Raw genomic sequence first — 6,177 nt, 5'->3', positions numbered from 1 at the left:
ATTCACTTCAGAAAATCAGTGGCTCCACATTGTTTGAGCCATTCATCTACTTATTCAAGTCTTATGAATTCTGTGCCTTTCGTCACATTCCCAGTCCACTCTCATCATTACTGCAGAAGGGTGTTGTGATTGCCAGTTTTATACTGTATTTTGATATGTCTAGCAATAACTTTAAAAAAAAAAGGAAATCAACATGTTATTGGAATGTATATGTACATATTAATGTATATACACAGCTTAATTTATATGTTATGGCAGTTCTGTATACAGTTTGATCTCACATACTGAAAAATAATTCTTAATTTTATTGGAGTTTATACCACTATGACACTGCAATATGAGTATAAGAGAGTAAAAGATTGTTACATCTGTATTACATGTGTATACTTAATCGTTAAAAAGCAATGATAAAGTTGGACATTAATGAAATTCATTTTTAGTTTACAGTTGGAATAAGTTTTTTACCAAAAAGAAACCAGAGATGTTAGTTAAGGAGACTTTGAAATATGAAAAGATAATGAGAAGATGAGCATAAGATAAATTTGTAGAACACAAGTATAACTTGGGGTAGAAATTGGAGAAGAGAATCGAAAAAAAGTAATACCAGAAAGACCTTTGGTATAAAAGTAGTAGTGGAAATGTGATTCATAGAAAGTTCATAGAAAGTGAGGCCTTGAAATTTGAGAAATATGCATGTATATAATCTCTAAAGCAACTTCAGGAATCTTCTCCTAATATATAATAAAGAATTTGTGTAGAATTATGTTTTTCACCATATTACTGGAGAGACAAATAAATGAGATTTCAAGGAATTCATATATAATCTAAAGTGAAATGTGCCTTCTTGAAACCAGCAAGAGATAGATGAATTGAGTGAAACATGTCATATAATTGTTATTAGGAAAAGTGGGATAAAGTCTATAAAAAGAACATGTGATCTGAATATCAGGGTGGATAGGAGTTTCCTGACAGTGAAATCTGTTATGATGCAGTCTCATTTCCAAGAAAAGTATTGAGTTCCGTCCCTTCTGAATTTAAATTGAAAACTGGACAAAAAACAAACTATCCTGTACTTTCCACTGCTCAGGAGGAAAAAAGAAATCTACATCATCTAATGCATCTTTGCCATCTTTATTTTCTAGAATTCTATTAGAATTTTCAATTATAGGCTTTCTTAGGAAAGAATGTAACTCAGAATTCCCCTAAATTTAACTATCAACTTATTTGATTAATATGCACATTTATTCCCATAAGATTTACAATACACATGTGTTTTAGTGAATTACCAATGGCTTGGAGGTTATGGAATTGGAATAAACTGAAAGCCCTAGACGTTTGTAGCATTAAGACCCAATTTCTTTTTGGAGGCCCTCTCCATGTTAGATTATTGACAAATTCTGATGAGTAAACAAATTCCTTGACCCTTGTTAAGTTCAGCATCCTGCATTTTGTTCATGAATCACATCTTAAAAGGAGAAAAGCTCCACTTGGTTTTCTTTATTTTTTTAAACAATAATTTCAAAGAGAAGATAGGCCTTTCATAATTGCTAATTATACATATGGGATTAATAGTAGTAAATTATAGTAAATAACACTTATACCTGTGCCTGTTATAAGTATGAATTAGCCAGGCACAGTGTCTCACGCCTGTAATCCCAGCACTTTGGGAAGTCGAGGGATTTTTGAGACCAGCCTGGCCAACATAGCAAAACCCCGTCTCTACTAAAAATACAAAAATTAGCCAGGTGTGGGGGCAGGCACATGTAATTTCAGCTACTCAGGGAGCCGAGGTACGAGAATCACTTGAACCCAGGTGGCAGAGGTTGCAGTTAGCTGAGGTTGTGCTACTGCACTCCTGGGCACTGCCTGGGTGACAGAGTGAGACTCTGTCTCCAAAAAAAAAAAAAATTGAAAAGAGTTATTAAAAATAGATATTTAATATTCCAAACTGTAGTTGAGCCAGTTTGTTTTCATGTAGCAAGTAGTGGGATTCAGGTTTCATGACATATAATAAAATGTTAGTCACATAACTATAATGCCAACAGTTTTCTTTATACATTTCTGTTTAATTAGGTTGACATATACTTTGTGTTAGACCTGATTTCATGTTACTAAATTTTACATAAAGATACTGGTCTATTTTTATTTAATCTACACTGTTACAATTTGGATGTAGTTTGTTCCTACTAAAACTCATGTTGAAATTAGATTCCCCATGTGCTAGTGTTGGGAAGTAGAGCCTAATGGAAGGTGTTTAGGTCATGGGGGCAGATAGATCCCACATGAATAAACTAATGCCCTCCTACTGGGGTGAGTGAGTTCTCATTCTCGCTGTCACTGTCGTAGGAATGGATTAGTTCCCACAAGAGCAGATTATTGAAGAGTCTGGCTTCCTTGATTTTCTCGTTTTTGCCTCCTCTCTTCCCATGTGATCTCTTTGCATATGCTTACTTCCCTTTAACTTTGTGCCAAGAGTGGAAGCAACATAAGGCCCTCGCCAGGTAACAGCTGCCCAATCTTGAACCTTCCAGCCAACAGAATCATGAGCCAAATAAAACTCTTTTAAAAAATAAATTGCCCAATGTTAGATATTCTAACAACATGAAATGGACTAAGCCTTATTCTATTGCATTAAAATGTGTTGTTTATTTTCAGGTAGATGTAGTGAAGGATGATTAGTAACCAATCATTCTTCATTTGCAAGTGAAAAAAACTCAAAATAGTGTCAGCATGAAGGGCAGTTTATTGGCTTATATACAGGGAAGTCAAGGCATGACTGGGCCTGGGTCCAAACGTCCAAAGAAGTCATCTTACCATCCTACACACTTGGCTCTGATTATTTTCTTTTTTATGGATTGGTTTTCTCTTCCAGGCAGATTTTCCCCTTGGAGATATTATGTTAGGGTTGAGGAGCAGTGAGGTGAAGATGGTGGATAACAGCAATTGACAGTTTAAGCTTACCTTATCATAGCAAGGTTCAAAGCTTTTATATAGCAAGCTATGTAAAATTTTGGAGAAGTACTTCGATTTTGCCCAGATTGGATCACATTTGTTTCCTGAGCTGATCAAGAAAGGAATTTGCCCAAGGGAGTGGGAATTTTTTTTTTTTTTTTTTTTTTTTTTTTTTTGAGACGGAGTTTCGCTCTTGTTACCCAGGCTGGAGTGCAATGGCGCGATCTTGGCTCACCGCAACCTCCGCCTCCTGGGTTCAGGCAATTCTCCTGCCTCAGCCTCCTGAATAGCCTGGATTACAGGCACGAGCCACCATGCCCAGCTAATCTTTTGTATTTTTTTAGTAGAGACAGGGTTTCACCATGTTGACCAGGATGGTCTCAATCTCTTGATCTCGTGATCCACCCGCCTCGGCCTCCGAAAGTGCTGGGATTACAGGTGTGAGCCACCGCGCCTGGCCGGGAGTGGGAAATTTTTAGAAGAAAGCCATAGGGAGCAGGTGAGGAAAGGTAGTTACTGAGAATATAAAAGTAACACCTCCATTGCACCCTATTTGAATATTAGTAGTAAGAGGTTTCTGTACTAACAGAAAGAGTAAAGTTTAGATTTAATCTGTAAGTCTTCATTGTTTATAGCTAGAGATTTTAATTTCTGTTTGTTCTTATTGCTGCTTTTTAGTTGCCATTATGGGTTTTTGGATTTTTGTTTTAATGCCATCCATTTTTGTTTGACATCATGTTGCTGCTGGTTTGAGCAGATGTACATAGCATATGTTTTCATTACCAATTTGGATATTTTTCCCAGTGGCATCAGCATTTGAGAAATGCTGACTTTGAGATTAGAGTACTAGGGGAAAATGTTTCAAAAATGAAAACTATTTAAATAAAAAATTGCTTTAAATAAATCTTTGGGGATCTGTACTTGACTAAAAAGTATTTTCTTTAAACTTTGGTCTTCGAAAATTAAAGTGTGTGTGCATGTGTTCATTAAAATGACCTATAACATGAACATTTTCCATACTGGAGTGTGATGTACTGCACTCATTTTGAACTTTAGAACCAAATGCATCCTTTTTCATTTGATGAGCTACTACATAACTCTATTTTCAGTTTTATTTTCTTGCCAAATAAAGTACCAAAGCTCAGCATGACATTTGGCAACCCCTGACTTTGTCCCAGCCTAGTTTTATAGCTTGCTCACTCCCTCACTCACTCTTCTTTTCAAACTACTTTGGTCACACAAAACGTCAAGGACCAATTTCATTCTGCAGGTGGGTATACAGTTTTCCCAGCACTTTTGATTTTTTCTTTCAGTATCTTTTCCTCATTGTGTCTTGGTAGCTTTGTCAAAGGTAGTTGCATGGGTTTATTTCTGGGATCTATTCTGTTCCTTTGGTCTATGTGTCTTTTTGTGGAGTACAATGCTGTTTTGATTACTATGGCTTTGTAATATATTTTGAAGTTGGGTGGTGTGATGCCTTCACTTTGTTTTTTTGTTTTGGCCACTCAAGCTCCTTGGTGGTTTCATCAAATTTTCAGATTGTCTTTTCTTTCTATTTCTGTGGGGGGAAAAAGCCATTGGAGTTTTTATTAGGATTACATTGGTTCTGTAGATTACTTTGGGTAGTATGGAAATTTTAACAAAATTCTTTCAATTCATGAACATGGTACACCTTTCCATTTATTTGTACTTCAGTTTCTTGCATCAATGGCTTGTAGGTTTCAGTAAACAGATTTTTCACCTCCTTGGTTAAATTTATTTCTAAGTATTCTATTGTTTTTGATGCTATTGTAAGTAGGATTATTTCTTTCTTTTTCAAACAGTTCATTGTTAACCTGTAGAAACCCAACTGATTTTTGTATTTTGATTTTGTACCTTGCAACTGTACTAAATTTATTAGTTGTAACAGTTTTTGGTGGAGTCTTTTGGGTTTTCTATATCATGTCATCTGCAAAGAGACTATTTTACTTCTTCCTTACTGATTTGATTTTATTTTTCTTGACTAATTGCTCTGGCTAGGATCTCCAGTACTTTGTTGAATAGAACTGGTGAGTTCTATTCTTTGTTGTCTTGTCTCTGATCTTAGCAAAAAATATTTCAGCTTTTCACTGTTAAGTGTGATGTTAGCTGTTGCCTTGACACTTGTGGCCTTTATTATGTTAAGATACATTCCTTTCATACCTAATTTGTTGAGAGCTTTTTATCATGAAAGGGTGTTGAATTTTGTCATGTGCTTTTTCTGTATCTGTTGAGATGATCATATGATTTTTGTCCTTCATTCTGTTAATGTGGCATGTCTAATGTATTGATTTGCATGTGGCACCAACTTTGTATCCCAGGATAAGTCGCATTTAGTCATGGTATATGATCCTTTCAGTGTGCTGTTAAATTTAGTTTGCTGGCATTTTGTTGAGAATTTTTGTATCTAGGTTCAACAGGGATATTGGCCTTTGAGTTTTTCTTTCAGTGTTTTTATCTAGCTTTACTATCAGGGTAATACTTTTCTCATAAAATAAGTTTGGAAGTATTTCCTCTTCAGTTTTTTGGATGAGTTTGAGAAGAATGAGCATGAATTCTTCTTTAATTATTTGGTAGAATTCAATGAAGTCATCTGGTCCTTGGCTTTTCTTTGTTGGAAAATTTTTTATTACTGGGTCAGTTTCCTTACCTGCATTAGTCTGTTTTTATTTTCCATTTCTTTGTGATTCAGCCTTGATCGGTTATATGTTTCTAGAATTTTGTCCATTTCTTCTAAGTTATATAATTTGTTGATGTATAATTGTTCATAGTATTTTCTTATGATTCTTTGTACTTCTTTGGTATTAGTTGTAATTTCTCCTCTTTCATTTATTTTATTTATTTGAGTTCTTTTTTTCCTTGGCTGGTCTTGCAAAGGTTTGTCAAGTTTCATTTATCTTATTTAAAAATATTTTTTTCTCTTTTGCTATTTTATTTCTGCTATAATCTTTATTATTTCCTTCCATCTGTTAATTTTGGGCTCATTTTCTTTTCCTAGTTCCTCAGAATTTAAACTTAGGTTGTTTGAGGTGTTTTGTGTTTTTTGTTTTGTTTTGTTTTTGTTTTTGTTTTCTGTTAGCCATGAGGTGTTCTCATCTTTTTCTTTTCTTTTCTTTTTTTTTTCCCCCATTTATTTATTTTATTGCATTTTAGGTTTTGGGGTACATGTGAAGAACATGCAAAATTGTTGCATAGGAACACACATGG

The 6,177-nt window shown here is 34.7% G+C and overlaps 1 long non-coding RNA gene across 1 annotated transcript; it reads left to right on the top strand.

Annotated features, from left to right (window-relative positions):
- The first annotated feature begins 2,795 nt into the window (after window positions 1–2,795).
- Window positions 2,796–4,119, top strand: LOC108283490. Its single transcript, XR_001816853.2, has 2 exons — window positions 2,796–3,090; window positions 3,418–4,119. It is a non-coding gene; the product is annotated as an uncharacterized LOC108283490 (long non-coding RNA).
- Window positions 4,120–6,177: the final 2,058 nt, after the last annotated feature.

This window comes from Cebus imitator, unplaced genomic scaffold (genome assembly GCF_001604975.1).
Source record: "Cebus imitator isolate Cc_AM_T3 unplaced genomic scaffold, Cebus_imitator-1.0 Scaffold261, whole genome shotgun sequence".
Lineage (NCBI taxonomy): Eukaryota > Metazoa > Chordata > Mammalia > Primates > Cebidae > Cebus > Cebus imitator.
The sequence above is the reverse complement of the archived record's forward strand: the minus strand, read 5'-3'. Positions and strand labels throughout refer to the sequence as shown.